The sequence below is a fragment of the Triplophysa rosa genome, unplaced genomic scaffold (genome assembly GCF_024868665.1).
Source record: "Triplophysa rosa unplaced genomic scaffold, Trosa_1v2 scaffold29_ERROPOS563055, whole genome shotgun sequence".
In the NCBI taxonomy this organism is placed as follows: Eukaryota; Metazoa; Chordata; class Actinopteri; order Cypriniformes; family Nemacheilidae; genus Triplophysa; species Triplophysa rosa.
This window is the reverse complement of record NW_026634318.1, coordinates 5961-14863: the sequence shown is the minus strand read 5'-3', so window position 1 is coordinate 14863 and position 8903 is coordinate 5961.

Below are 8903 nucleotides of genomic sequence, written 5' to 3'. Positions count from 1 at the left end.
CTTTGGTGGAGACCCTTGCCATGTCCCCTAGTGCTGTGCCTGATAGCTATGGGCAAGAAGAACAGTTTGGAGGTCTGCCAACCATTCCCCACCTAACTGAAGCAGAACTAGCAGTTAAGCAGCGGGCCGATCAATGCATAAGGCATGTTATCTCCCAGATCGAACATGGGGACACACCACCCCCCACCTTGCGCACTCAACTCCCTGACCTCCCACTTTTCCTCCGAGAACTAAACCGTCTTGAGCTCCTTAACAACATCCTGTATAGACGACGTCAAGTCGAGTCTAAGACAACGTACCAGCTTGTACTTCCAGCTGAGCTTCGCAACATAGTCCTCACCAGCTTGCATGACCACATGGGTCACATGGGAATTGACCGTACATTGGATCTTGTGAGGACCAGGTTCTATTGGCCAAAGATGGTTATGGACTTCGAAAGGAAAGTGAGGACATGTGGCAGGTGCGTGTGGAGGAAAGCACGACCTGAGAGAGCTGCTCCCTTGGTCAACATCAATACCACCCGACCCCTTGAACTCCTCTGCATGGACTTCCTGTCCCTGGAACCTGACAAAAGTGGGACCAAGGATATACTGGTGATCACAGATCACTTCACTAAATTTGCGGTTGCTATCCCAACGCCAAATCAAAAGGCCCGCACAGTAGCGAAATGTCTGTGGGAAAACTTCATGGTACACTTCATGGTATTCCAGAGAAGTTGCATAGTGACCAGGGCCCAGATTTTGAATCCCGCACGATCAAGGAACTTTGTCAGGTGGCTGGTATTCACAAGGTTAGGACAACCCCATACCACCCGAGGGGCAACCCTGTGGAGCGATTTAATCGCACCCTGCTCGACATGTTGGGCACTCTCGAAGACTCAGATAAGGTTCGCTGGCGTGACCATGTAAGACCCCTGGTCCACGCTTATAATTGCACCAGGAGTGAGGTGACTGGTTTTACCCCATACCAACTGATGTTTGGGCTCCAACCTCGACTGCCAGTGGATCTTGCGTTCAAGTTGCCAGCACCAGAGGGTCAACATTCATCTCACTCCGAGTATGTGCAGAACCTCAAGTCACGTCTCAAAGAGAGCTACAAGATAGCCATGGATAAAGCTGCAATGATAGCGCATAAGAACAAAATGAGGTTTGACAAACATGTGACTGCCTCAGACTTGGAAGCTGGAGATCGGGTACTGGTTAGAAATGTCCGTGTCCGGGGCAAGCATAAGATTTCAGACAAATGGGAATACGCTGTCCATGTAGTGGTGAGAAGAGCAGGCACTCTCCCAGTCTACACAGTTAAACCTGAAAACAGGGATGGCCCTCTAAGGACATTACATAGGGACTTGTTACTTCCATGTGTGTATCTGCCTGTGGAGGAAAGCCGTGACCCTGAACCAAGGCCAGTACCACATAGGCCTGTAACCCGTGCACATCCTGCTGTAGAGGATGAGGATTCCGCAGATGAAGGAGATGAAGTACTCTTTCCAGTTTATTTAAGTCCTCCTGCCCCCACGGTCTGTGAGCCTGATCTGCCTATAACCGATGCTCCGGATGCTCAGCATACTAAACCTCCAAGCATTCGTTCTGTTGAGAGTCCAGTCAATGCTAAGGATGTTGATAGTAGTTCTGATGTTGACAACCCACCTGAAATGTCCAACAGTACTTCAAATGGTCCTTTGATGTTCATTGAGTCTGACTTTCATCAGAGTGATACTGAACACTTACCCATTGATGGGGTCACACTAGTTGAGCAAGCAGATGAAGCAGAATTTAATCAAAGTGACTTACTAGAGGATAACCATCCAGACGTCCAAGGAGAGCAATTCCCAGTTCTATCAGATATAGCAGATAGTGATGAGCAGAATGATGGCATCAGAGATGCAGAACCTGAGGAGAGAAAGGAGGAAACAGATACAATGGAAGGAAAGGATGGAACAGTCCTAATGGAGATAGAGGAAAAAACGGATGCAAATGATTCTGTCAGGAGATCTGAGAGGAACCGTCAGCCATCGCGACGGCTTGATTATACTGAGTTGGGAAAACCTTTGATCACAGCAGTGAAATCATTCTTTCAAGGATTGTCCACAGCTTGGGGGGATGTCATAAGTGATGGTGAAGAGGCTGCACAATATTCTGCCTTGCACCCTCGCATAATCATCATTTAACTGCATACCATGCACAGGGACGTGCATGAGTTCAGGAGGGGATGATGTAGCCCAGATGAAGAAAAAACAAACACGATTTAAAAGAGACTATTTGAGTTAATTATTTACATTGGCAAAGTTATAACTGTCCTATTTTATTTTAATGCATCGCTCAGTTCATATGACCTCATGTGGGGAGTGCTTAGCCCTAGACAGCCAATTATGAGCTACGCAGGTCACGTTCAGTTGTCAGCTTGGAGGTGAAGTCCCAGCTGAGTTGTTGTTCCGGTCGCTTGGATCTCGGGAAAAATAATAATAAAAATAAGAGAGAGCAGCTAACTGCTAAAAGGGCGGAGAAAGGGAAAAAAAAAAGAGAAACCCATGATAGCAGAGAGATATAAGAGCAGTATAATTGCTTATTGAGAGTTCGGAGCTTAGTGACTGAACGACGGAGACGAGCTACGGCGGCTAACCACTTAGCTTTCCACCTTGTGAGCTGCTGCAAGCGCCTTAGCATCCACGTGCTCGGACTTTGAAATAAAGAACAACGGTGAGAAATATATATATATCCCTTTTAGCTATTTTGGGGTTACTGTGCTGTTTCTCAGTGTGTTAGCGGAAGCGATAGAGATGCTAATGGAGTGGATTGAGGCGAATAATGGTGCAATGGTTGAACATGTATACTGCGGCTATTATTTTAAGCCGATGCAAAGGGAAGTTATTTTATTTTTATATTGCCAATTTAACACAAGAAGTAATTTGATAATCCATGTGAGTTTAAAGTTACTAGGAGGGTAAATTTTTTGGTGCAGTTTCTCTCACGCTAGTAGGCCTATAGTGTATGAGAAGTGATTAAGCACATTTCCTTGATATCTCTGAAAGCCACTCATTATGGGTAATTACTGTTGTTTTAATTCGCGTGTCATGTTATCCTGTTTTGATATGGATATGATATGTTTTGCATGTTAATGGATACTTAACATGAGTATTATAGAATTGCTGTTAATGTGAACGGTAACACATGTGAGTTCTTGAATGTTTAGTTCTCATATTTTAATTTTTTATATTTTTGAATGTTTAATGTTGTACAACTGAAACTGAAGATTTGAGATTTATTAAGATTTAAGATATAGGTATGAGGGTTGATGCAATGTGTAACGGCATGACACTTAAGCCTTTTATGATGCATTTGAAATTGAGATTATAATAAGTATGACCTTGTTTATAGGTCAGGTTTTTTTTTAGAGGACGGGAAAATTCCGAGGACCAGGACGTTATCCTGATTGTGTCAGATGGCGAGCCAAACCCTTTGAAGGAAAAGATGCAGACAAGGAGATACACACGTACACACACTCGCACATTCACCTTACAATTCTTTGGACATTTAACATCAGGTTAAACCTGCAACGATAAAAAAAGGAAAAAAATTGAAAAGGACCCCAATGGACACATTTATTTGTTTTCTGGTCAATTTGGTTTATTATTTCTTAAGTTATGTAAACTGAACATTTATTTTGCATTGTATGAAACAAATGCTAGAGTGGTTACTCAACATTTATTCCTCTGTCTGGTTCATTATTGCTGCTCAACGCGTTGGCTCCTAATGAATTTTGATATCTTCTGATTCTGGCCGTGGTTTATTCTTGATCCCAGTTCTTATTATACTGTAATTTATTTTTATACCCCTAAAATTGGTTACAACAGCGTGGGCAGTCCACCAACAGAAATATGGTCAGCCACATCAACTTGTCCTGAGGGAAATTGCTGAGATTATGAACCTTCCAACTGTTAGAACTGGAGATTCACAAGCTTTTAGCAGCTTAGCCGTCTGTATTCGTGCCCTGGTGGGTATACTACAGTCTTGGAGCCATAGTGAAGCAGCAGCAGAATTAGCTTGTGCATCTCATGTGCAACAACTATTAAGTAAACTTCTCCCTGAATAAGTTGATAATTATATCCGACATTGCAGAATCACTCGACCAGGAGAACCCTATGACTTGGTGAGTTTCTCTTCATGGCTTCAAGAAGAAGTGGACTGTCAAGCGATAGTTGGAGCTGTTCGTAGGAGATCTAATGATTATGTGCAAAAGGAGAGGAAACCAATAAGGCAGTATCAATCAACCACAACTATGCTTCATGGGGTAAGCAGTGATCCATTAAAAAGGGCCAATGATTCATTTAGTTTTAGTCAAGATCCCAGTCTTAGAGCAAAAAAGGAGCATTCTCAATTCTAATGTCCTTTCTGCAAAAGTGATGACCATCATCTTAGTAGATGACAAGCATTTAGCCTACTTGAGCTGGAAAGTATGAGAAAATGGATCAAAGAGAACCATTGCTGTTGGAGATGTGGTAGGGCTCATCAAGCTTCTAGGTGTGATCTGAAGAAAGGCTGTCCTTAATGTAAAGGTAAACATTTGGGTGTTCTACATGAAGTGAATCAGTAGAAGCCAGACTCTGGTGTTTTCTTATTATGTCGTCCAAGTTGTTCCCCTAGAGTCCTACTGAAAGTTATTAAAGTTGTACTGAGTCATGATGGTCAATGTATGCCATTTTGGACAATGGTTCTGAAAGGACAATGCTTTTACCTTTGGAAGCACAGCAACTCGGATTGAGGGGCACAGCTGAATCACTGGTGCTTAGAACTGTATGTCAAGGTACAGAGGTCTTGAGAGGAGCCTGTGTGAACTTTACAATTGCTGCAGCCAATTCTCAGCAGAAATATCAGGTCAAAGGAGCTTTCACTGCTCAGCAACTGGGTCTTCCTGAGCAATCCTATCCCATTCCAAGCCTTTTGAAACAATTGTCATCTTAAAGGGCTCCCATTGGAAACCTTTAATAAAGTCTAGCCTATGCTTCTGATTGGTGCTGATCATCCCTACCTTTTGGCTCCAGTAGAGAAGGTCAGTCTCAGTCCTTACTGCGGACCACCTGCAGTTCATACCCGATTGGGGTGGGCCCTTCAGGGTCCAATGCCATCAGCACAGTCAGCCGAGACAAAAACCCAATGTTTATTTCTTTCTGGAACTTCTATTTCATCCCAGCTCCAACTGGATGTAGAACGATTATGGCAAGTGGATGTACTTCCATACAGGAGTGAAAAGGCTATTGTACGGTCCAAACAAGATCTGTATGCCCTTGACTGTCTTGACCAATTGACAACGAGAGAGACTGTGAATGGTGTTTCCAGATATGTCACTCCTTTACTTCGCTCTAAGAATGCACCCCTGTTTGATGCTCCTAAGGAGGCAGTTATGTCATCTCTTCGAAGAACAGAGCGTCAGTTAACTCATGATTCTGAGCAAGCTCTTATATATGAAGAGGAAATAAAAAAAACTAGTGGAGGATGGTTATGTGAGAAAGCTGAGCCCTGAAGATGTCTCTCAGAGTAGTGAGTCCTGGTTTGTACCTCACCATCTCGTCAAACACAATGGAAAGTATCGGTTGGTGTTTCATTGCTCCTATTCTTTCCGAGGTGACTCATTGAATGCCCATCTGTTGACTGGCCCAATCTTAGGGTCATCTTTACTAGGAGTGCTCCTTCGTTTTAGGGAAAATCCTGTGGCTATTAGTGGTGATATCAAATCTATGTTTCACCAAGTTTGTCTGCTGCCTTCAGATAAACCCCTCCTGCGGTTTTTGTGGCGAAACATGAGGAGGGATGAGCAAGTTGATGTGTAAAATTGACAAGTCTTACCATTTGGAACTACCTGCAGTCCATGCTGATGCTAGAGATCTGCCATAGGATTGTCAGGACATTAAGGCTTTTTATGTTGATAATTGCCTACAACGTGTTTGGACATCCCGAGAGCAAAGGAGCTGGTTGAGAAGTTAAGATCCCATTTGAGACTTGGAGGCTTTGAAATTCGACAGTGAACATGTAATATTCCAGAGGTGGTTGAAGATCTTCCCAGGGATGCAAAGTCTGCCCACACAGAGCTCTGGCTAAGTCAAGACTGTCAAGATCCCAGTGAAGGCACGCTGGGGCTGATTTGGCACTGTGCTAAAGACACCTTGGGTTACAAACATCGTCCTGTTGACAATACCCTTACCTTGCGTAATGTTTATAGGATCCTCGCAAGCCAATATGACCCTATAGGGTTCCTTATACCCTTTACCACCCGAGCCAAAGTTCTGCTGCAGCAATTGAGGATTAAAGGGAGGCAATGCGATGATCCAGTACTACCAGAAGGTATTAAGAAAGCATGGGCTGCCTGGGAAAGTGAATTACCTGCTATCACTTGGACCTGTTGAACTTGATGGTGATTCCATTAGGAGGGAGTTGCATGTATTTTGTGATGCCTCTGAACAAGCTTATAGCTCAGTGGCCTATCTGAGGATTGTCAATGATGAAAGTTATGTACTCATCTCTTTTGTAATGGCCCGATCTAGAGTCGCCCCTCGTAAGTCAATTTCTATACCTCAGCTTTAATTGTGTACTGCTCTTACCGGGGTCCAGTTGGCAAATTTATTGCAGAGGGAACTTAACCTGCGTATTCAGCAAACAATACTGTGGTCTGATTCAATGACAGAACTGAACTGGATTCGTTCTGACAGTTGTCGCTACAAAGTATTCGTTGCAAATCGCATTACTGAAATTCTTGAGTATTCATCTCCTGATCATTGGCGTTATGTTGATACTGTCAATAATCCCGCTGATGACATCACCAGAGGCAAGCGTATTGTTGATCTAGCCAAGCCTAATCATTGGAGTCAAGGTCATGATTTCCTTTATTTTGATTCTGACCAGTGGCCAAGATTCCCTAGTAAGATTGAGGACTCTTCTATGCTACAGAGCTAAGAAAGACACTGTTTTGTGGCATCACTAATGCGAAAGATACACTGGTAAACAATGATGTTCAGCAATATAAATCGTGGAATGAGCTTATCAAATCTGTGGAGGCTAACCCTGAAAACTCTTCAATGGACAAGGCTCAGATTGAACTCCTACTGTTAAGACAAGCCCAAAGGGATGATTTTGCTGAAGAATATTGTGCATTGAGAGTGGAAAATAATATTCCATCATGTAGTCGCTTGTACAATCTTGCACCTGAGTTTGATCCCAATGCTTAAGTTCTTCGAGTGGGGGGGGAGACTCAGACTTAGTCAAGATCTGGTCGTGGATACCGTTCATCCAATTAGTCTTGATCCCAAAAATGCTATAACTCAATTTTTGATCGCTGATGTAGATGCTAAATTGCGTCATCCTGGAGCAGAGCGAGTTTATGCTCATTTAAGGCGCTATTACTGGATTCTAAAAGACAGACAAGCTGTGAAGAAGTATCAAAGAACAATATGTCTGGAATAGGGTTGGGAATCGAAAATCGGTTCCAATTCTGGAATCGGATACTTAATCTTAAGAATCGGATACTTGTTATAAATTAAAATTTCGATTCCTCTTATCGATTCCTCTGCGCACTTTTTTATTTTTTTCACCTGGCAATCTGCCAGGACCTTCCGCGCTCGCAAACTGCCAGGACCTTACGCAGTAATCTAAATATCAGTTTAGAAGATGGACCGCGGGAAGCGCTCAAAAGTGTGGCTACATTTTGTAAAGACCGAAGACAAAGCTAAGTGTAATTATTGTAATAAACTAATATGTTGCAAGAAAGGCGTCACGACCAACATGACTAAGCATTTGCGGTTGTTTCACCGCGTCGAATTAAAAGAATGCACCGTGTTTGATTCATTGCGCAGCCCGAGTGCCGATTGCCCATTAGCCGGCACTAGTACGGCGACAACGCCACAAAATGTTGCGCGCGAGACACCATTCTCACTCGCTTCGAAAGGAAAACTCACTCAAGAAAAAATTGAGGAGTGTCACAGGTCGATCACAGCATTCATAGTCAAAGGGTTGCACCCCTTTTCTGTTGTCGAGTCACCATCGTTTAGGTGGGTGTCACATTAGAGGGAAATAATTTTTAAACCATTTTTACCATTTTGAACCAGCCTATTAGCAATGTTTGTTTATTCCCAGGGAGATGACAAGGGCGCTTAACCCGACGTACACACCCCCTTCAAGGGATACCTTGTCAAACGTCTTAATCCCTGCATGGTACGAGCTAATTACTGTAGGAAAAGTTGCTCTGACCAGCGATAGCTGGACAAGCCTGTCCCAAGATCATTATCTCACAGTGACCGCACACTACATTCTTGAAGGGGAAACTAGACAGAAAGTTCTAACAACAAAAGCAGTATATGAAGCTCAGACGGGGCCAATTGTTGCTGAAGAAATAAGTGAGGTTTTGCAAGAATTTGGCATAATGGATAAAATAGTGGCTGTCACTGTTGATAACGCTGCCAACATGGATGTGGCAATAAAAAGGTTACAATTCATAAAGCTAGGTTGCTTTGCCCATACACTTAATCTTGGAGCTCAGAGCATCCATTCAGTGGCATCAGTGGCAAATTGGACGGCAAAGATCCGGAACATTGTTGTTTGGATGAAGAGGTCATCTATGGCAAAGACTGTGCTCCGGGAAAAACAACAAGTCCTAAGTAAGAATTCCTCTCTTTACCATCACTGTTATTATTATAAAAATGTATATAGTATGTAAATAGAATTTTAAAGTGTATGAAGTTTAACATTTGTTTAAAAAATTTGAACTTACATTTCATCTCACCCATGCTTCTGTCCTAGATTTGCCTCAACACTCACCAATTCTTGACGTAAAAACCCGCTGGAATTCCCTCTACTTGATGATAGAACGGTTGCTGGAGCAGTACCCTGCTATTCAGGCAGCCAGCTTGGATCAGC